The sequence below is a fragment of the Muntiacus reevesi genome, chromosome 2 (genome assembly GCF_963930625.1).
Source record: "Muntiacus reevesi chromosome 2, mMunRee1.1, whole genome shotgun sequence".
NCBI lineage: Eukaryota > Metazoa > Chordata > Mammalia > Artiodactyla > Cervidae > Muntiacus > Muntiacus reevesi.
Window position 1 is genome coordinate 194,114,583 of NC_089250.1, and position 23,972 is coordinate 194,138,554.

The 23,972-nt window shown below is 41.7% G+C and overlaps 1 pseudogene; it reads right to left on the bottom strand.

Moving 5' to 3' along the window:
• Positions 1–7,599: 7,599 nt before the first annotated feature.
• LOC136157371 (small ribosomal subunit protein uS10-like) lies at positions 7,600–23,691 on the bottom strand (annotated as a pseudogene).
• Between the last annotated feature and the right edge of the window lie 281 nt (positions 23,692–23,972).

Genomic DNA, 23,972 nt, shown 5'->3' on the forward strand with positions numbered 1-23,972 from the left:
GTGCCCAACCCTTTGTGATTCCATGGACTGCAGCACACAGGCTTCCCTGTCCTTCACAGGGGATCATAGGGACCCCCAAATAAATAGCCACGTTGGTCAGGGAGTCATGTGCATGGCTTTTGGGACTTGTGGCCGGCATCAGCAGTTTGAGCAAATTCCAAGCAGTTAGTATCAGACTTGAGTTGAATCATTGGATTGCTATCAGAGAATTGGTGTTGGAGTGTAGCCCTTGACTGGTTGAGTGGCCTTGGGCCTAGTTTTCCTCATCTAAGTGAAGAGACTAGTGGAGTTTTTGACTTTGAGCAGCAAAATATCTTTTTCTCTAGATAATATCTTATCCCTAAACCCACATGCTAGCAAGGTAATGCTCAAAATCCTTCAAGCTAGGCTTCAACAGTACATGAATGGAGAAATTCCAAATGTACAAGCTAGATTTAGAAAAGGCAGAGGAACCAGGGATCAAATTGCCAACATCCATTGGATCATAGAAAAAGCAAGAGTTCCGGAAGAATATCTACTTCTGCTTCATTGACTACACTAAAACCTTTGACTGTGTGGTTCACAACAAACTGTGGAAAATTCTTAAAGAGATGGGAATACCAGACTACCTTACCTGCCTCTTGTGAGATTTGTATGCAGGTCAAGAAGCAACAGTTAGAACTGGGCATGGAACAATGGACTGGTTCAAAATTGGAAAAGGAGTACATCAAGGTTAGATATTGCCACCCTGCTTCAGTTCAATTAAGTCATTCAATCATGTCCGACTCTTTGCAACCCCATGGACTGTAGCATGCCAGGTTTTCCTGTCCATCACCAACTATAGGAGCCTGTTCAAACTCATGTCCACTGAGTTGGTGATGCCATCCAACCATCGCACCCTCTGTCATCCCTTTCTCTTTCTGCCTTCAATCTTTCCCAACATCAGAGTCTTTTCCAGTGAGTCAGTTCTTCACATCAGGTGGCCAAAGTATAAGAACTTCAACTACAGCATCAGTCCTTCCAGTGAATATTCAGGATTGATTTCCTTTAGGATTGACTGCTTTGATTTCCATGCTGTCCAAGGGACTCTCAAGAGTCTTCTCCAACACCACAGTTCAGAAGCATCAATTCGTCAGTGCTCAGCCTCCTTTATGGTCTGACTCTCACATCCATACATGACCACTGGGAAAACCATAGCTTTGACTAGACAGACCTTTGTCAGCAAAGTAATGTCTCTGCTTTTTAATATGCTTTCTAGGTTGGTCATAGCTTTTCTTCCAAGGAACAAGCGTCTTTTAATTTCATGGCTGCAGTCACCATCTACAGTGAATTTTGGAGCCCAAGAAAATAATGTCTGTCACTGTTTCCCCATCTATTTGCCATGAAGTGATGGGACCAGATGCCATGATCTTTGTTTTTTGAATGTTGAGTTTTAAGTCAGCTTTTTCACTCTCCTCTTTCACTTCATAAAGAGTCTCCTCAGTTCCTCTTCGGTTTCTGCCATAAGGGTGGTGTCATCTACGTATCTGAGGTTATTGATATTTCTCACGGCAATCTTGATTCCAGTTTGTGCTTCATCCACTCTGGCATTTCACATGATGTACTCTGCATATAACTTAAAGAAGCAGGGTGACAATATACAGCATTGATGTACTCCTTTCCCAATTTGGAACCAGTCCATTTTTCCATATCTGGTTTTAAGTGTTGCTTCTTGACCTGCATACAGATTTCTCAGGAGGCAGGTAAGGTGGTCTGGTATTCCCGTCTCTTTAAGAATTTTCCACAGTTTGTTGTGATCCACACAGTCAAAGGCTTTGGCATAGTCTATAAAGCAGATGTTTTTTCTGGAACTCTCTTGCTTTTTATATGATTCAACATATGTTGGCAATTTGATCTCTGGTCCTCTGCCTTTTCTAAATCCAGCTTGAACATCTGGAAGTTCTCAGTTCACATACTGTTGAAACCTGACATGGAGAATTTTGAGCATTACTTTACTAGCGTGTGAGATAAGTGCAGTTGTGTGGTAGTTTGAACATTCTTTGGCATTGCCTTTCTTTAGGATTGTAATGAAAACGAATCTTTTCCAGTCCTGTTGCCACTCCTGAGTTTTCCAGATTTGCTGGCATATTGAGTGCATAACTTTCACAGCATCATTTTTTAGGATTTGAAATAGCTCAGCGGGAATTCCATCACCTCCACTAGCTTTGTTTGTAGTGATGCTTCCTAAGGCCCACTTAACTTCAGACTCCAGGATGTCTGGCTCTAGGTGAGTGATCACACCATTGTGGTTATCTGGGTCATTAAGACCTTTTTTTGTATGGTTCTTCCATATATTCTTGCAACCTTTTCTTAATATCTTCGGCTTTTGTTAGGTCCGTACCAATTCTATCCTTTGTTGTGCTCATTGTTGCAGGGAATGTTCCCTTGGTATCTCTGATTTTCTTGAAGAGATCTCCAGTCTTTCCCACTCAATTGTTTTCTTCTATTTCTTTGCATTGATCACTGAGGAAGTCTTTCTTATCTCTCCTTGCTATTCTTTGGAACTCTGCATTCAGATGGGTATATCTTTCTTTTTGTCCTTTGCCTTTAGCTTCTCTTCTTTTCTCAGCTATCTATAAGCCTTCCTCAGACAACCATTTTGCCTGTTTGCATTTGTTTTTCTTGGAGATAGTCTTCATCACTGCCTCCTCTACAGTGTCATGAACCTCTGCCCATAGTTCTTCAGACACTCTGTCTATCAGATCTAATTCAGAAGCATAAGCTGGAATCAAGATTGCAGGGGAGACATGTTGATAACCTCAGATATGCAGATGACACCCCCTTATGGCAGAAAGGGAACAGGAACTAAAGAGCCTCTTGTTGAAGGTGAAAGTGACGAGTGAAAAATCTGGCTTAAAACTCAACATTCAAAAAGCAAAGATCATGACATCTGGTCCCATCACTTCATGATAATAGATGGGGAAACAATGGAAACAGTGACAGACTTTATTTTCTTGGGCTCCAATATCGCTGTGGATGGTGACTGCAGCCATGAAATTAAAAGACATTTGCTCTTGGAAGGGAAGTTATGGCAAACTTAGAAAGCATGTTAAAAAGCAGTGACATTATTTGTCAACAAAGGTCCATATAGTTAAAACTATGGTTTTTCCAGTAGTCATGTATGGATGTGAAAGTTGACCATAAAGCAGGCTGAGTGCCAAAGAATTGATGCTTTTGAACTGTGGTATAGGAGAAGATTCTTGAGAGTCCCTTGGACAGCAAAGAGATCAAAGCAGTCAATTGTAAAGGAAATCAGTCCTGAATATTCATTGGAAGGACTGATGCTGAAGCTGAAACTCCAGTACTTGGGCCACCTGATGTGAAGAGCTGACTCATTGGAAAAAACCCTGATGCTGGGAAAGGTTGAAGGCAGGAGGAGAAGGGGATGACAGAGGACAGATAAGATGGTTAGATGTCATCACCAACTCAATGGACATGAGTTTGCACAAACTCCAGGGGAAGACAGAGGACAGGAAAGCCTGGCATGCTACAGTCCGTGGGGTCGCAAAGAATTGGACACAACTGAGTGACTTAGCAACAAAGCCCAATATGTGTACATCCAACCCTCAAACAAAGCAGGCCATAGGAGTGGTGACCCCCACACAGTCGTAAATCCACATACAGCTTTCTAGTCCACATACATCCATGGGTCCACGTTCACCAATTCAACCAAGCACAGATCACATAGTGCTTTAGAATTTATTTCCTGAAGAAAAAAACCCCACATTTACATGCACCTGCACACCTTAAGCCTATGTTGTTCAAGGGCCAGCTGCATGTATAATCAATTAAAGCAAATTCCAGGCCCCAAGTGTCTTCCAAAGCTTCCTTCTCCTTATCCCTGAGATGCCCATGTGAAAATCTGGGGCCCTAGTGAGTAATTGGAGAGTCAGTGGCCTAGGTGATCTGAGATCCCCTTTGCTCTCAGGAAATCCTATTATACACTCTCCAAGTCTAATAAGCAGGGATGTGATTTCCCCAAGGCTCTGGATGCCACTTCAGGGGGCCCCTTCCTCTCTCGAGAGGCCCCCAGGGGAACTGGTGACTGACAGTGCTCGCTTCTTAACTGAGTTGGAAATAAGCCCTCATTCGTCCTCAAGTCCTCTGCCGGGGACCAAGGTCAAACCTGTGTGGTCACAGAGCCCAACTCTTTATTATCAGAAATAAAGTAAATTCTACACTTCTCTCCTCCCCCACGCAAGGCAGCAGCAGGCTCTGGCCCTATCTCTGGTAATATCAGGTTTATAAGAACAGTTTCTCACTTTTATTCATCTGAGAATTGAATTAGCTTTCACATTTGCCTCCACAGCTTCAAAGAACATCTCCCAGCCATCATTTACCACACTATTAAATCGAGAAGCATCTTGTCGGCACATCTGATAATTTGATTCTGAGTGATGTTTGTGTTGTTGCAAAGGATTTTAGCCAGCAACAATAACGTTACGGATGTGTGGCTGGGCCTTTTAACTACTAACTCAAAAGAGATTTCGACAACTGGCTATAGCACTGGTAATGAAGAGACTAGATTAGTTTGAAAGTTATTATGTTTCAATAGGAGGAACTGGATTCAATTTAAAGATACTCCCAAGTCTGGCCAAAGTAACATCTTCAGTTCCTCACATGAAAGTAGGTAAAAAATCTGCTATTGGAGCAGTGGGCAATCTTCAAGGTCCAGTGTGCTAAGTAGGTTCAGGATTGTCATTGTCAAGTTCCCTGTTTAGTTCTTCCTTGTAGGTAAGACCTGCCAAGAGTTACAGGCTCAATACTAAGAGCAGAGGGTTTTGACCCAAAAGACAGAGGTTCAAATTCCAGATCTGGTACTTGGGCAAATAACATATTTCTCAGATTTCTCATCAGTCAAATCAGGAAAATAATAATAATAATGTTGTTGATGGGATTCATTTAGATCAGAATTTCTCACCCCGGCACTATTGACTTGGGGATGGACTTTTTGTTGTGGAGGTTTGTCTGGTATATTATGGGATGTTTAGCAAGATCCCTGGCCTCTCCACTATGTACCAGCATCAAACCCCTCCAGAGTGATAATCAAAATTCTGTCCAGACCTTGCCCATCGTGCCTGGAAGCAAAGTCACTCTGAATAAGACCCACTAGTTTGATAATGTTGTCAAGGCTCTTAGATGGTGCCAGACTCATAGTAAGGGCTCAGTAACTTATTAAGATTTCTTTTTAAAAAGTATCTGAATAGCCTGGATCATTCTCATTAATACTGGGTTTAATGTGTGCTTGTGGGTCTCTGCTGTACCAGCTAGACCAGGATTGTCTGTGGATCTAGGCTAGGAGAACATCTAAGGAGATGTGAATTCTGGTGGTTTTTGTGTGACCTGACGGCTTAAATTCCCTAATCTGCACATTCACAATGGTCAGTGTAGTCACACATCTTGCTCAGCAGGATAAGATAGCTCTGTGGACAAGTAAGTCTGACTGACACAGTATGTCTCGTATCTATCCATCCTTTTTTTTAAATAAACATTTGCATGCATATTAAGTCACTTCAGTTGTGTCTGACTGTGTGCAACTCATGGATTACAGTCTTCCGGCTCCTCTGTACATGGGATTCTCCAGGCAAGAGTGCTGGGGTGTGTTGCCACACCCTCCTCCAGGAGATCTTCCCCACTCAGGGATCAAACCCACATCTCTTAAGTCTTCTGCAGTGACAGATGGGTTCTTTAAAACTAGTGCCACCTGGGAAACCCAATAAACATTTATTCAGTGTCTAATATATGCCAAGTTATGCCCTGGGCATTTGGGATACTATGAAGAAGCATTGGTCTTGGTCTTCTAGAAGTTACAGTGTGGCAGAGAACACACACAGAGAAAAATGAATACAACAGAGAATGATAGAAAGAAAGAAACAAAGAAAAAGATATAAAGAAGAAAAAGAAGGAAGGAAGGAAAGGTCAGAGTAGAACTAGGCCACCCAACCCAACCTGGAATATCAGAAAGACTCAGAGTTTTGAAAATTTAGGACCTGGTTTTTCCTCTCCCAAAACTGGCTGTAAGGATTTATTTCATATTTAATCTTTTTACCTTTCAGATGAGAAAATTTGAGGACAAAGAGATAGTAACTCTTGTTCAAAGAAATCCAGTGAGTCTTCCCTGAGTTCAGAGTTTCTTTATGCTATAGGTCTTGTGTGTGTGTGTGTGTGTGTGTGTGTGTGTGTGTGTGTGTGTGTGTGTGTAGGTTAAGTCACTTCAGTCACGTCCAACTCTTTGTGACCCTGTGGACCATAGTCCGCCAAGTTCCTCTGTCCATGGGATTCTCCAGGCAAGAATACTGGAGTAGGTTGCCATCTCCTTCTCCAGGGGATCTTTCCAACCCAAGAATCAAACCCATGTCTTTCATCTCGTGCTTTGGCAGGCGGGTTCTTCACCACTAGTGCCACCTGGGAAGCCCATAGGCCTCCTATAGGAGGCAAACAAATACAATAAACTGAATATGCCTGACAAAATGCTCTACTCACCAGAGGAAAATAAAGTGATTTCCCAGGTTCTAGTACTGCATCCTGGCCTCTGTGTGTGTGCTTGTGTATGTGTGTGTCTGTGTATATGTACGTGCATCTGTGTGACTATTGAGACATCGACAAGCTCTGTTGTGATATTTGCCCATTGCTCGCTGTTTCAAAGAGAACAGACTGCTCAACAGGGGTAGTCATGGGCTTGAAATTGTCTAGAAACTGCTGTTGGCTGGCAAGTGGGGTTAAGAGTTTCTCTAGTGGAGGCAGAATAGTGTGAGGGGAATGTAGCTGCAGTAGGAGAAGAAATCTTTCCTTTACTCTAAACCAAGAAAATGATTATGACCTAACAGTTAGTGCTCTAACAAGTGTTTAGTGTTTGAATGAATTAATGCATAAGCGAAGAGAAGAAAATAAGCGAGTAAAACTTGAAACAAGTGAGTTATTCCTGTGTTTACTTCCAGAAGAGAAAGGTACATTTCATCTTTGGTTTTGTCTGGCCAGACTGGCTCTTTTTCTCCAAATCATCCCTCCACCTACAACATCCATTTGCTTTCCTTTAGAGGGACCATGTTCTCAAAAGACCCTGCATCTCCAGCCACTGGTAGCTGGTCCAGGAGCAAACATCTGACCCAGAATGGGCCCATCAGAGCATACTTCTCCACCAGAAACAACTGACCACAGAAGGAGTACCTGACCCCTGCTAAGCCAGTGAGTCCATTCATGAGGACATTTGGACTAGCATTGAGGGAAAGAGTTCAGTATCTCTAGAATGACTGACATCATAAGTAGAAAAATCAGGAGTTAGCAGGAGCCATTTTTTTTTTTAAACAACTGATTATCAATTTACTAGGGGCTTCTCTGGTGGCTCAGATGGTAAAAGAATCTGCCTGCAACATGGGAGACCTGGGTTTGATTCCTGGGTTGGGAGGATACTTGAAGAAAGCAATGGCCACCCATTCCAGTATTCCTGCCTGGAGAATTTCATGGACAGAGGAGCGAGAGAGGCAGGCTATGGTTCACAGGGTCTCGAAGAGCCAGACACGACTGAGTGACTAACACTTTCACTTCTCACTTTCACTTTATCAATTTATTAAAAAGGTTGATTTAAGCATCTGCAATGGTGACTTCAACCTCGACTCCTGACTCAGTGATGATGAAAGTGATCTGTTTGACAATCTCAGAAAGACTGTGCAGGTCAATGTTGCTCGTGGATCCTCACCTGGAAACAATTCCAAGTCTTTGAACCACCTTTCCCAAGTCCTCCTTGTATCCTTGCAGTTATTCTCAGAATCTCAGTAGGCATCTGAACCCATACTTTCAGTTTGAGATTCTTTTCCTTCACATCTCCGGTCAGCTCAGCACTAACCTTCTCCAAAGACTTCGTGTTGCTGCTGATAGGGTGATTCTAATCTAGTGAATCACCACTGCTGGCTCCACGGACTATTTGTATTTGTGTGTGTGTGTGTGTTCAGTCGCTCAGTCATGTCTGACTCTTTGCACCCCATGGACTGCAGCCTGCCAGGCTCCTCTGTCCATGGAATTTTCCAGGCAAGAATACTGGAGTGGGTTGCCAGTTCCTCCTCCAGGGATCTTCCCGACCCAGGGATTGAACCCATGTTTCCTGCATTGGCAGGCGGATTCCTTACCACTGCACCACCTTACAGTATCTTTAAAAGCCACAGCTGAGCTGAGGCTTCCTGACCAACTTGTTTCTGGGGAGAGAGAACAGTGGTGGGTCAGGGGCAGGAGCGGGTGGCCTGGGGCTCCACTGCACATCACCCTGCATTTTCCTCAAAGAGCAGGAGCTGTGTTTTTTGCTGTGTAGCTACAACCCATGTACAATGAGAGAGAAGAAAAAATGAAACAAGTAGACAGATGCCATAGGAAATGGAAGAAGGATCTCAGTGGGTCTGAATCTTGGTTTATGGTTCCTGAGTTCCCCTTGCATTCCTGCCTTTTCCTGGGCTTGATTCATCCGTTCTTCATGGGACCCCTCCAGGTCCTTATAATTCCATTTTTCCTTAAACTATTTTGAGTTGTGTATCTGTCAGTTGCAGTCAGCAGAGTCCTAACTGAACACACAGGCCAGGCATCAAGATAAGTTCATTCCCTTTGCCTGATTTGTCACTTCTGTGGATGGTATCAGGCAGGTGCACACCACCACACTCTAAATCATCAACAAGGCCCTTGGTCTGTAATAGAGCAACATTCTCCTTCAAATGCATTCAATAACCTTCGTAAGAGTAATAGCTCAGAAGTCGCTTTGTAACAAAGATGCCGATATTACAGAAACTCAAGATGGAGAATTTACTGGAGAGAGAAGAGCAATCTATTGACCTGCTACAAATGTTCTGGCTCTGTCGTTATTCAAATATTTCCATTGCCTGGACTCCTGAATTTTTTCCTCCATCTTCTGAACATGGGGGAGTCTTTCTTCTAAGCCTTTCCTACCTGTATGACTTTGAACTGATGCTCCTCTGTGGACATGGCAGTCCATGGTGTAACAGTTTGTGGCAGCAAATAGCCCAAGATGCCGATGAATCCACATAATCTGGAAGCCTCCATTCAGAGAGGAAGGGAAATCAGCCTTTATCCACTGCTGACCACGTTTCTAGGCACTGTCCACTTGTTATTATCTGTCACAACATAGAAAATGTGACGCTCACAGCCACACAGTGAGGATTGATACCCTATTTTATAAATGAGGAAGCTGAGGCTCAGATTAGTTAAGGAAGTGGTCCAACTGATCAGCTATGGGGCAGAGCTTGGAATTTGAATTTTTCTGTTTTTTTTTCTGACTTTATAGCCTGTGTTCTCTCTTTGTTGAGATACTTGAGGGACACAGAGAGACTGCCCAGGAGAAATTCCTGACTGTTCAGAGAGGAAGGAAGTCCTGGCTCATTCAAACCAGGCTCTCCTTTCTGAAACATGAGCGCTTACAGTCCACAGGACCTCCTGCATCCCAGGACACTTCCATTTTTTTTAACACAGGAACTCCATGTCAGAAACCTATCATTTTTATAAAATAACAGAAGAAAATGCTCAACTACCTTTTGTCCTAAAATTCTTGTTCCTGGCTTCTTCTCCCCTCTGCTGCTAATATGGCCACTCTCCTTCTCACTCAGCTGGGTCCAAAGCCTCAGAAATAGTTTGCTGACTTCTTTCTTCACCCATTTTCTATTTTCCACCCCAGAGCAAAAATGAGATCTGAAAAACTACAAATCTGCCTGGTGTCCCTGCTTTGCTTCTTGCACTGTTGGTGGGAATGTAAATTGATATAGTCACTGTGGAGAATAATATGGAGATTCCTTTTTAAAAGCAAGCATATGAGCTGGGGTGTCCACTTGGCCATTTTCCAGAAGGAGCTCTGGTCTGAAGGGCTGGCTGCAAGGCCTCTGCATGAGCAAGTGAAACCAGACTAAGCACTAAAGAAAAAAAAAAAGATCAAGCCCTGAGCCTTTGGAATGGGAGCACTGACTCCAAGACCCTAGACAACCAGAGAATTAACCATAGGGAGGATCAAATAGTGAGAACTCACACAAAGGAAACCACTTGAAATACAAGACCCGGCATCACACATCACCAGTAGCACCCTGTGCAGGATGCCTCATCTAAACAACAAACAAAACAAAAATATAAACCCAATCATCAGCAGACAGGATTACCACTTCACTCAGCCTTGCCCTTCAGAAGAAAAACAAACAAATAAACAAAAACTGGCATAAATCTCATCCTATATGAAGCTTACACAAAACACTGGACCAAGCTTAGGAGGCCAGAAGCCTAAAGGAAGAAAGAATTCAACCTGGAAGCCTTTGAGAAGGAGACTTCAAACACAATAAGTTTAAAAAAAAAAATGAAAGGGCAGAGAAATATTACACAAATGAAGGAACAAATTAGAAACACAGAAGTCCAAATAAATGAAGAGGAAATAGGCAAACTACCTGGAAAAGAATTCAGAATGATGATAGTAAAATGATCAAAAACCTTGAAAACAAAATGGAGAAAATGCAAGAATCAATTAATGAAGACTTAGAAGAATTATACAAACAACACAATTACTGAAATTAAAGATACTATGGAAGGAATCAGGCTTTTCTCATAGCTCAGTTGGTAAAGAATTCACCTGCAATGCAGGAGACCCTGGTTTGATTCCTGGATCAGGAAGATCCTCTGGAGAAGGGATAGGCTATCCACTCCACTATTCTGGCCTGGAGAATTCCATGGACTATATAGTCCATAGGGTTGCAAAGAGTCAAACACAACTGAGTGACTTTCACTTTTACTTTCTGGAAGGAATCAATAGCAGATTCTCTGAAGCAGAAGAATGAATCAATGAGCTGGAAGATAAAATGGTGGAAATAACTTCTGAAGAGCAAAATAAAGTAGAAAGAATGAAAAGAACTGAGGATAGCCTCAGAGACCTCTGGAACAATATCAGGTGCACCAACATTCAAATTATAGGGGTTTCAGAAGAAGAGAAAAAGAAAGGGTATGAGAAAAATTTTGAAGAGATTATAGTTGAAAATTTCCCCAACATGGAAAAGGAAATAATCAAGTCCAAGAGATGCAAAGAGTCCCATACAGGATAGCCCCAAGGAGAAACACACCAAGACACATACTAATCAAACTAACAAAGACTAAACACAAAGAAAGAATATTAAAAGCAGCAAGGGAGAAGCAACAAGTAACATACAAGGGAAATCCCATACAGTTAACAGCTGATCTTTCAACAGAAACTCTGCAGGCCAGAAGGGAATGGCAGGATATATTTAAAGTACTGAAAAATCTACAACCAAGATTACTGTACCTGGCAGGGATCTCATTCAAAATTGATCGAGAAATAAAAAACTTTTCAGACAAGCAAAAGTTAAAAGAATTCAGCACCACCAAACCAGCTTTACAGCAAATGTTAAAGGGACATATATAGTCAAGAAATACAAGAGAAGGAAAAATATCTACAAAATCAACCCCAAGCAATTAAGAAAATGGTAATAAGAACATATATATCAGTATTTACTTTAAATGTAAATGGATTAAGTGCTCCAACCAAAAGATACAGACTGGCTGAATGGATACAAAAACAAGACCCATATATATGCTGTCTACAAGAAACCCTAAAGGCACATATAGACTGAAAATGAGAGGATGGAAAAATATATTCCATGCAAATGGGAAACCAAAGAAAGCTGGAGTAGCAATCCTCTTATCTGACAGAATAGACCTTAAAATAAAGAATATTACAAGAGATAAGGAAGGACACTACAAAATGATCAAGGGATCAATCCAAGAGGAAGACATAAAATTGTAAATATCTATGCACCCAACATAGGAGCACCTCAATACATAAGACAAACACTAATAGACATAAATGGAGAAATTGACAGTAACACAGTAATAGTAGGAGAATTTAACACCCCACTCACACCAATGGACAGATCATCAAACCAGAAAATTAATAAGGAAACACAAGTCTTAAATGATACATTAGATGAGATGGATCTCATTGACACCTCCAGGACATTCCATCCAAATGCAGAAGAATACACCTTCTTCTCAAGTGCACATGGAACATTCTCCAGGATAAACAACATCTTGGGTCACAAATTAAAACTCAGTAAATTTAAGAAAGTTGAAATCGTATCAAGCATCTTCTCTGACCACAACACTATGAGACTAGATATCATTTACAATTTTAAAAAAACTGTAAGAAACACAAACACTTGGAGATTAAGCAATACATTTCTAAACAACCAACAGGTTACTGAAGAAATCAAAAGGGAACTCAAAAAATTTCTAGAAACAAATGACAATGAAAACACAACAACTCAAAACCTATGGGATGCAGCAAAAGCAGTTCTAAGAGGGAAATTTATAGTAATACAATCCTACCTCAAGAAACAAAGAAAACATCATATAGAAAACCTAACTTTACACCTAAAACAACTGGAAAAAGAGGAACAAAAAACTCCCAAAATTAGTATAAGGAAAGAAATCATAAAGATCCAAGCAGAAAGAAATGAAAAAGACATGAAAGAAACAATAGTAAAGATTAACAAAACTAAAAACTGGTTCTTCGAGAAAATAAAATTGACAGACCTTTGGCCAGACGCATCAAGAAAAAAAGAAGAATCAAGTCAACAAAATTAGAAATGAAAAAGGAGAGTTACAACAGACAATGCAGAAATACAAAGGATCATAAGAGACTATTATGAACAACTATATGGATAAAATGGATAACCTGGAAGAAATGGACAGATTCTTAGAAAAGTTCAATCTTCCAAGACTGAACCAGGAAGAAATAGAAATTATGAACAACCCAATTACAAGCACCTAAATTGAATCTGTGATAAAAAATCTCCCAAAAAACAAAAGCCCAGGTGTCTTCACAGGAGACTATAGAAACATTTACAGAAGAGCTAATGCCTATCCTCCTAAAACTCTTTCAAAAAATTGCAGAGGAAGGAACACTTCCAAACTCATTCCATGAGGTCACCACCACCCTGATACCAAAACCAGACAAAGACAACACAGAAAAAGAAACCTACAGGCCAAAATCACTGATGAACATAGATGCAAAAAATCCTCAACAAAACTTTAGCAAACAGAATTCAGCAACACATCAAAAAGTTGATCAAGTTGGGTTTATTCCAGGAATGCAAGGATTCTTCAATATACACAAATCAATCAATGTAATACATCACATTAACAAATTGAAAGATAAAAACCATATGATAATCTCAATACTTTGGCTACCTGATGTGAAGAACTGACTCACTTGAAAAGACCCTGATGCTGGAAAGATTGAAGGCAGGAGGAGAAGGGGATGACAGAGGATGAGATGGTTGGATGGCATTACTAACTCAATGGACATGAGTTTGAGTAAGTTCTGGGAGTTGGTGATGGACAGGGAAGCCTGGCGTGCTGCAGTCCATAGGGTCACAAAGAGTCAGACATGACTGAGCAACTGAACTGAACTGAACTGATAATCTCAATAGATGCATAAAAAAAGTTGACAAAATTCAGCACCCATTTATGATTAAAACTTCCAAAAATGAGCATAGAAGGAATCTACCTCAACATAGTAAAGGCCATATATGATAAACCTACAGTAAACATTAATCTCAGTGGTGAAAAACTGAAAGCATTGCCCCTAAGATCAGGAACAAGAAAAATGTGACCACTTTCCCCACTATAATTCAACATAGTTCTGGGAGTCCAACTACAGTAATCAGAGAAGAAAAAGAAATAAAAAGAATCCAGAGAAGAAAAGAAGTAAAGCTGTCACTGTTTGCAGATGACATGATACTGTACACAGAAAATCCCAAAGATAGTATCAGAAAACTACTAGAGCTACTCAGTGAATTTAGCAAAGTTGCAGGATACAAAACTAATACATATACATCACTTGCATTTCTGTATACTAACAATGAAAAATCAGAAAGAGAAGTTAAGGAATCAATCCTATTCACCATTGCAACAAAAAGAATTAAATATCTAGCAATGAACTTACCTAAGGAGACAAAAGAACTGTACACAGAAAATTATAAGACATTAATGAAAGAAATCAAAGACAACATAAACAGATGGAGAGATATTCCATGTTCCTGGGTAGGAAGAATCAATATTGTGAAAATGACTATATTACCAAATGCAATCAACAGATTCAATGCAATCCCTATCATATTACCAATGACATTTTTCATAGAACTAGAACAAAAAATTTCACAATTCATATGGAAATACAGGAGACCCTGAAAAGCCAAAGTAGTCTTATAGCTGGACAGTTACATGTGAAAGTTGAGAAAGAAGAATGGAACTGGAGGAATCAACCTTCCTGACCTCAGATTATACTACAAAGCTACAGTCGTCAAGACAGTATGGTACTGGCACAAAAACAGAAACATAGACCAATGGAACAAGATAGAAAGTCCAGAAACAAACCCATGCACTTATGGGTACCTTATATTTGACAAAGGAGGCAAGAATATACAATGGGGCAAAGACAGTCTCTTCAATAAATGGTGCTTGGAAAACTGGACAGCTACAAATTAAATTAGAACATTTCCTAACACTATACACAAAGATAAACTCAAAATGGATTAAAGACCTAAGTGTAAGACCAGAAACTATAAAACTCTTAGAGGAAAATATAGGCAGAACACTCAATGACATAAATCAAAGCAAGATCCTCTATGACCCATCTCCTAGAGTAACGGAAATAAAAACAAAAGGAAACAAATGGGACCTGATTAAACTTAAAAGCTTTTGCACAGCAAAAGAAACTGTAAGCAAGGTGAAAAGACATCCCTCAGAATCAGAGAAAATAATAGCAAATGAAACAACTGACAAAGGGCTAATTTCCAAAATATTCAAGCAGCTCATACAACTCAATACCAGAAAAACAGACAACCCAGTTTAAAAGTGGGAAAAAGACCTAAAAAGACATTTCTCCCAAGAAGACATACAGATGACTAACAAATACATGAAAAGATGCTCAACATCACTCATTCTGAGAGAAATGAAAATCAAAACTACAATGAGCTATCACCTTACACTGGTCAGAATGGCCATCATCAAAAAGTCTACAAACAATACATTCTGGAGAGGGTGTAGAGAAAAGGGAATGCTCTTGCACTGTTGGTAGGAATGTAAATTGATACAGCCACTATGGAAGATGGTATGGAGATTCCTTAAAAAGCAAGGAATAAAACCACCATATGATCCAGCAATCCCACTCCTAGGCCTATACCCTGAGGAAACCAAAATTGGAAAAGACACATGTATCCCATTGTTTATTGCAGCACTATTTACAATAGCTAGAACATGGAAGCAGCCTAGGTATCCATTAATAGATGAATGGATAAAGAAGTTGTCTTAACTATACACAATGGAATATTACTCAGCCATGAAAAGGAATGCCTTTGAGTCAGTTCTGATGAGGTAGATGAACATATAACCTATTATACAGAGTGAAGTAAGTCAGAAAGAGAAAGATAAATGTCATATTCTAATGCATATATACAGAGTCTATAAAAATGGAACTGAAGAATTTACTTATAGGGCAGAAGTGGAGAAACAGACATAGAGAATAGACTTGTGGACATGGGGAGAGGGGAGGAGAGGGTGAGATGAATGGAAAGGGTAACATGGGAACTTACACTGCCATATGTAAAATAGATAGCCAACGTGAATTTGCTATATGGCTAAGAAACTCAAACAGGGGCTCTGTATCAACTGGAGGGATGGGATGGGGAGGGAGCTGGGAGGGAGTTTCAAAAGGGAGGGGATATGTGTATACCTATGGCTGATTCAGGTTGAAGTTTGGCAGAAACCAACAAAATTCTGTAAAGCAACTATCCTTCAATAAAAAAATAAAAAGTTTTTTAAAAAGTAAATATAGAACGCTCACAGTCCATAGGTTCACAAAGAGTTGAACACGACTTAGCAACCATATGATGCAGCATTCCTACTACTGGGAATATACCCTGAGAAAACCATAATTCAAAAGTGCAAATACACCCCAATATTCATTGCAGCACTATTTACAATAGCCAGGACATGGAAACAATCTAAATGTTCAAGGACAGATAAATAGATAAAGAGGATGTGGTATGTATACACAATATTACCCAGTCTCTAAAAAGAATGAAATAAGGTCATTTGTAGATACATGCATGGACTTAGAGTCTGTCATACAGAGTGAAGTAAGCCAGAAAAACAAATATATATTACTGCATGTTTGTGGAATCTAGAAAAATGATGCAGATGTATCTATTTCCAAGGCAGGACTAGAAATACAGACATAGAGAATGGACCTGTGGACACAGCTGGGGAATGGGAAAGTGGGACGAATTGGGAGATTGGGATTGACAGATATACACTACCATGTGTAAAATAGGTGGCTAGTAGGAACCTGCTATAAAGCACAGGAAGCTTGGTGTTCTATGAAGACCTAGAGGGGTGGGATGGGGGGAGTGGAAGGGAGGTCCAAGAAGAAGGGGATATATGTATACATATGGTTGATTGATTCTTTTAAACTGTGGTGCTGGAGAAGACTCTTAACAGTCCGTTGGACAGCAAGGAGATCAGACCAGCAATCCTAAAGGAAATCAACCCTGAATATTCATTGGAAGGAATGATGCTGAAGCTGAAGCTCCAATAATTTGGCCACTTGATTCGAAGAGCCGACTCATTGGAAAAGACTCTCACATGGGGAAAGATTGAAGGCAAAAGGAGAAGCGGGTGACAGAGGAAGAGATGGTTGGATGTCATGACTGACTCAGTGGACATAAGTTTGAGCAAACTCTGGGAGACAGAGGACAGGGAAGCCTGGCATGCTGCAGTCTATGGGGATGCAAAGAGTTGGACACGACTGAGTGACTGAACCACAAACGGTTGATTCTCGTCATTGTCCAACAGACAGTAACACAACATTGTAAAGCAATTATATTCCAATAAAAAATAAAATAAATAAAAATTTAAGAAACACTTATCTCTATGGCTTATCCTGACCCTAAGAATAAAGTCTAAAATCCTGAGCCATGGTTTACAAGTCCCTCCAGGATCATCCACGTCTTCTCTTGCCTCACCTGCCACTGTTAAGCTTTGCTCTTGCCCACCCCAACCCAATTATATTTTCTTAATTCCCTTACTTCTTACTCTCACTCATCCACCCCAACCCCCTTCACCCCAGAGATCTGAGTATCAAGGGCATTCCCACTGAGAAGTATATTCTGATCCTTGAGGCCAGCACAGACCTTCTTTGTGCTCCAGAGGGCACCCTCTGCTTCCCTTTTTAACGTTACGTTAGGAATGGTTTTCCACGTCCGTCTTCCTCACTGGCCTGCAGAATGATGGGCACGTGGTCATCATATTCTCAAATACAGCCCAATACTTGGCACCTATAATCCCCTAATTCTTCTTCCTGTGGAGAACATCACCTTCCTTGGTGTTCATTATTTCCTTTCCAGTTATCATTATCCCAAATGTTGTAATACATTACAGTTGGTTCCTGGGTCTCCTCACTCCAGTTCCTCTTGGACTGCATGGCCCATTCGACTTCTTAACACATTGCTATGAACTTAAAGCACTCTCACTCTGAAATGTTCATTGACTTCCTATCATCTACACAACCAAAACAGCAAAATAATATTCGAAGCTCTTCACCTACAGTCCAAATTAGATTTCCAGCCTCAATAAGCCCGATTTCTCTTGCGACCCCAGTCTAACAAGAGATTCTTTCCCTTTCCTTCCTTTTCTCTGCTTCCTGTGCTTCTTCTCCTTGTATCCTTTCATCTCTCCCCTTCGTCCCCCTCCCTTCTATCACTTCCTCTCTCACTATTCCCATCCCTCCCTTCCATTCAGTAAGCAAAGATTTCAGCAATGGTCACCTGCTTCTGTGATTATGAACCCCAGCTTCACAAGAGATTCATTTGGGAAGTTTTCTGTTTTTTATGGATGGCTGGATTGCAATCCCTTCACCTCATCCCCTGAGAGATGACTATTTCCTTAGTATGGGGGTCAGATCATGCATCATATTAATCATTTTTAGATCTCTCTAGGTGAAGTGCTGGTATTGAAAACCAAATAGCTACATTTACCAGGTGCTGGATTGGTTCTTTTCTCATGGAGCCTATAGACTAGACTGTGGAGTGGTGGTTTTCAATGGGAGGGGGGGCAATTTTGGTCTCCAACCCCCACCCACCCAGGAGGCCTTGGAGTGATGTCTGGAGATATTTTCGGTTGTTCCAACTAAAGTGGGAAGGGTGTGCTCCTGTTACCTAGAGGGCAGAGGCCAATTGTTTTTTTTCAGTTGCCCAGTCATGTCTGACTCTTTGTGACCCCATAGACTGCAGCACGCCAGGCTTCCCTGTCCCTCACCATCTCCCAAAGTTTGCCCAAGTTGATGTCAATTGGGTTGGTGAGGCCATCCAGCCATCTCATCCTCTGATTCCCTCTTCTCTTTTAACTTCAATCTTTCCCAGCACTGGGGACTTTTCCAGTGGGTTGGCTGTTTGCCTCAGATGACCAAAATACTGGAGCTTCAGCTTCAGTATCGGTCCTTCCAAAGAGTATTCAAGGTTGAAAGATGCTGGCAGAGGCCAGGGATGCTGCTAAAGATCCTGCAACACTCATGGCAGCCTCTTCCCCCACACACAACAGGGAGTTATCTGTCCAAAATGTCAATAGAACCAAGACTGAGAAGCTTGCTGTAGAGTGCAGAGGCATTGATGAAATAATCACTCAAATGAAGTTTTATTTACTAACTGAAATAAGGGCAATAATGATGAATACTGGGTGACACTGAGTGTGCATCACAGAGGGATCTGAACTGGCCTGGCTGGAGTGGTCTTCCTTAGCTAGAGATCTGAAGGCAGGGTGTAAATTAATCACCACAGGAAGGATAGGGATGAAAGCATTTCCCCAACATGGTGGCCTTCCCAGCACGTCTGAAGTGTTGGAAAATTCATATAACTCAGAGAACATGGTGGGCTGGAGTGCAAAGAGAGGAAGCAGGAGAAGACTTTTAGCCTAGAGCAATGGGAAATTTATTGGAAGGCAGGTAGGGTATGACATCAACAGATGAAAAAGATCATTCTAGCAGACAAGTGGAGAATGGCTTAGAATGGAACAGAAGTGGTTGCCCCAGGAATCTGGGTGAGACATCAGGCTGAGTGGGAGGTGGGAGAACTGGGGAGAAATAGATGTAAGAGATATTTAGAAGATAAACATGACCATCTCTCTTTACACCTTGTACTTGTCAGCCTCTAGGTGTTTGATGACACCATTGTCTTTAACAAGAAATGCACTATCTATTTGGAATCTTATGGTATTCACTTAGACCCCAAGCCAAATAAATACCATAAGGAACTTCCTGCTTATCTCAGCTGATATCACTGCCTTTGATATTCTGGGGTTCTCTGTGCCTCTGGAATCAACTTTTACTTGTGATGTACAATTTGCATACACTAGGTTTTAACTTCTTTATAAAAAGATAAGGTCCTTGACAGCTGAAATCTGTCTTAATAATTTTTATTTCCCATATATATTTTCTAGATATTTGGTCAAGGGCTTTTTGATGACAAGAAACAGAAATCTGTTGGACTAACTTAAAACAGGTTTTTTGGGTGATTTTTTTTTTTTTGGTAGGGAGACTAGAATATGGCAGAGGTTCCCTCTTCTTGCTGCCCAGCACCCATGTTCTGGAGCAGCACCCTAATGTCCTTGTGAGTGGCATCCCTTTGCATTCTTTCCCTTAGTCCTCACGGTTTGGGTGAGTCTGACTCCACCTCACGGTGAGCTCTAAGGGTGGGTTGATGAGTTAACATATAACTCCGGGTCAGTGTCTTGGTTTCCTGGTGGTTTTGTGACCAAAACCATCCAATGGGCATCAGTTCCCCAGTTTTTCTAAACCTCCTGGGAACGTGAGTCGTTCCTCCATAGCCATCTCTCAGCCAGAGCATCCAGGAGCTTTCGGTGAGCCCACCGGGGAACCGAGCCTGCCTCGGGGAGAGCGGAGCTGAAAACCGGGCAAGGAGGACCCTGATGGCACTGTCCCGGGAACCGCAGTGCTCATGCCTGGCCTTTGCAGCTCCGTGAGCTAATGGCCTCCTTGGATGCTTGAGTGAGTTTGAGTTGCGTTTCTGGCACTTGCAAGCAAAGCAACCCTGACTAAAAATGGCAGGGCATCGTTCAGGACTAGGAGCAGGAATTTCAGCCCTGTCTCCCAGGGGCCTGGAACTGGGGCCAGATACCAGTCCCCAGGGGCCTGTCTCCCTGGATGGGGACCCAAGTTTCTCACCCTGTGTCTTTCTGCAGGCTTATCTGGTTCCTTCTTCTCTTTCTCTGGTAGCAGCTGTGTCTTTTGAGGCAGGTTTCAGAATTGTGTGGCTCTTCATTCAAGTGCATGACAGCCACAATGCAGAGCTCCTGAGCCACATGCTTTTTTAAAAAAAAATTGAAATATAGTTGATTTACACTATTATGTTAGTTTCAGATGTACAGCAGAGTGATTCAATATTTTATAGATTACACTCAATTTAAAGTTATTACAAAATAATAGTTGTATTTCCCTGGGCTGCACAATAGATTGTTATTGTTTATCTACGTTATATATAGTAGTTTGTATTTCTTAACCCCCTACCTTACCTTCCCCCTTCACTCCCCTACTCTGGTACCACTAGTTTGTTTTCTGTATCTGCGAGTCTGTTTCTATTTTGTTATGTACATTTGTTTGTTTTATTACTTAGACTTAGCCATATTCTCAATCCCCAAGCGATGCTGTCATTATCCAAATTTAGACTTAGATTTATGTCTACCCTAGGCCCAATCTGTGGTCAAGGGGCAGAATGCAAGGGTCATTTTCCACTCGGCAGGCTCTGTGGAAGCTCACCAGGAGATGGAGTTGGGGAGGTACAGCACACCAAGTCGTCAACATTAGGGCTACGTGAATGACTCCCATTCACCATTAATAAGTACAGGTGGGAAGGAGATCACACAGAGTTGCACCAGCTTCAACTCCAAACCCTACAGGTTGGAATATCAGGTGACCTTTCTAGCAAGAAAGAGGGCTGTATTCTGACATTTTTTGTGGCCCAAATGTTGAGTCCATGGCAAAATCCAATGACATCTTCTTTTTGTCTAAGACCCAAAGTTCCTTCCCCGTCTGTCCATTGAGATGTGTATAACAAGCAAAGCAGACAAGCAGGATTCCTAAAAACGGTGCTTTGACCGAGGTCTACACCCTGGGGTATCACTCATCTATCCCCAGTGGAGATGTGTGGGCTCCTGCTCGGCAGGGGTGCAGCAAACCTTGTCATATCTCAGCTTAACAACACTTCGCACAGTCTAATGGTCTCGTCTGTTCCCTGGAAGAAAAAGTAATTATGGCACTGTGACAGAAACCCTTATAGCAGATTTTCCCAAGAGTCCCCCATAATAGTCTTCCAGAGCTCAGAGAGGAGCCCTACTAAAGTCTGGGAAGGTTAAAGGCATAAAGCTCCAAGATGCTGCCCCCAATTCCAGTTAGCTCTACTTTTATTTTGTCCGTATAATCAAAGCTATGCTTTTCCCAGTAGTCATGTATGGTTGTGAGAGTTGGACCATAAAGAAGGGTGAATACCAAAGAATTGATGATTTCAAATTGTGGTGCTGAAGGACTCTTGAGAGTCCCTTGGACTGCAGGGAGATCTAACCAGTCAATCCTAAAGGAAATCAGTCCTGAATACTCATTGGAAGGACTGATGTTGAGGCTGAAGCTCCCATACTTTGGCCACCTGATGTGAACAGCTGACATATTGGAAAGCCCCTGATGCTGGGAAATATTGAGGGCAGGAGGAGAAGGAGATGACAGAGGATGAGACAGTTGGATGGTATCACTGACTCAGTGGACATGAATCTGAGCAAATTCCAGGAGATAGGGAAGGACAGGGAAGCCTGGCATGCTGCAGTTTGTGGGGGTCACAAAGAGTCAGACGTGACTTATCGATTGAATAGCAACAACTTTTGTTTTGTAGATTGGGTTTTTGTTCTTTAATCTACAGAGATACAAATTAGACTAATGGATCCAGGGACTGGGAGTGTGGGATGGGCATGAGGCTTCCTTTGGGAGCGATGAAAATATTTTAAGCCCTATAGGAGTGATGCTTATACAACACTGTGAATGCACCAGATGCTGCTGGATGGACCCTGTGTGTGCTGGGCTTAGTCAGCCGCTCAATCGTATCCGACTCTTTGCAGCTCCGTGGACTGTAGCCCACCAGGCTCTTCTGTCCATGGGATTCCAGGCAGGAATACTGGAGTGGGTTGCCATGCCCTCCTTCAGGGGATCTTCCCAATGGTTAATGGTTAACTTTATGTTATGCCAATTTTACCTCAATTTTAAAAAGCTGGAAAGCTGCTAGTTTAAATAATCTTGTTTTGAAGTCATTTGCTAGCCTGTGTGAATCTCTTTTCCTCCCTCGGTCTCAGTTTCCTCATCTGGAAAAGGGGTTAATAATTGTGCCTATATCTTGGGTTGGATGTAACACTGAAATGAGAGAGTGATTTTGAAGGCCTTCATTAAACGTAAGCATCTCTCCCCTATATTCCTTTTTGTCCTGATGTTTCAACTCCACTTGATCTGCAGATCACAGGGAGTGTTGTTGGGATTTTAACAGGGACAAGATATGACACCGGTATTTTGTCTTCCCTTTGCACTGAGCTGGAGAACTTTGCTTGCCCTCTTTTTCCCCACTCCTAGAGTCTCTCTGGAGGTCCTGCCTGTAGAGGCCACATTTTTCTCTCCCAACTTGCTTCAGAGACTGTCAAAGAATGTTGATGGAGGGATGCAGAAGTGGGGATGAATTGCGAGGCCCTAAAGTCGATACCTGTTCAGAGGCTACACTGAAAGTGAATGATTATGGGCAGGGAGAGTTTGCCGAAGTGGGCTGATGAATTGGGACCCATACAGTCACAATAAAGATTGCGATGCTGTTAGGAGACCAGATTAGATTTTTCTGGGCTACAATAGGCTGCTATCATCTTGTTATGTCAGCTTGTTTATTGTTTTGGGTCCTGACTTACTTTCGGAGCCCAAGGTGTCTACAAAATAACTCTGCTGTAAACACGCAAATAATTTGGGTAGCAGACATTTAATCCCACCAGTGTTCCCCATTAATTAGTAGAATGGGTCGCCTGCCCTAGGGGGACGGTGACCCTGTATTGTTCAGGAATGCTTTCTCATGGTGGAAATTTCACACCCAGTAAATTGCTAATGAATATGTCATTTTGCTGCTGAGTTTATCTGACATACTATTTCTCTTGCCATTGCCATTAGAGATAGAATTACTGTCAAATCGACTACAAAAAGCAGAATTGATTTTTGATTAGAGTTCCTAAAACTAAAGGTTAAAGATGGTTTAAAGAAATGGAGCTGTGGCTTTCTCCTTAAGTATCCCCAACATTGCTTCATTAGTTTGTTGAGAAGCCAGAGCCCTCACCTGCAGAGAGGATGCTCCATAGTTAACCCTTCATATTTTTGCTGGAAACAGGAACATGAACAAATTCCTCTCCATCCCTGGCTCCAACCCTTTTGCAAGTCAGTGGTGTCAGAGTGTCAAAGGAGAACAGATTGCTTTAGTTTGTGTAACAAGGGTTGCTGAAATTGCAATCTTACCTTCGCAGACGATTCGGGGAAGGCTCCGATAACCTCATGCAGGCGTTTCATATACAAGCAATTATAGGGAGATAGATTAGAGTGTCCAGAAGAATCATAACTTCCCTTTGCCTGATTTATAAGCCATATCCTGATTTTTTACAATACCATTTATAATATCAACACCATCTAGACAGCTGTCTATGGGAGTTGGTCGCTCCAAAGCATATGCTGGTGCCCAGCTCCACACAGGAGATGAGATCCTAGGGGCAAACTCCCTGGGAAAGCCGATCTCATGGAGAAATCCTGAGCTCAGGTTCTGGGGTCGGGGCTGGATGTG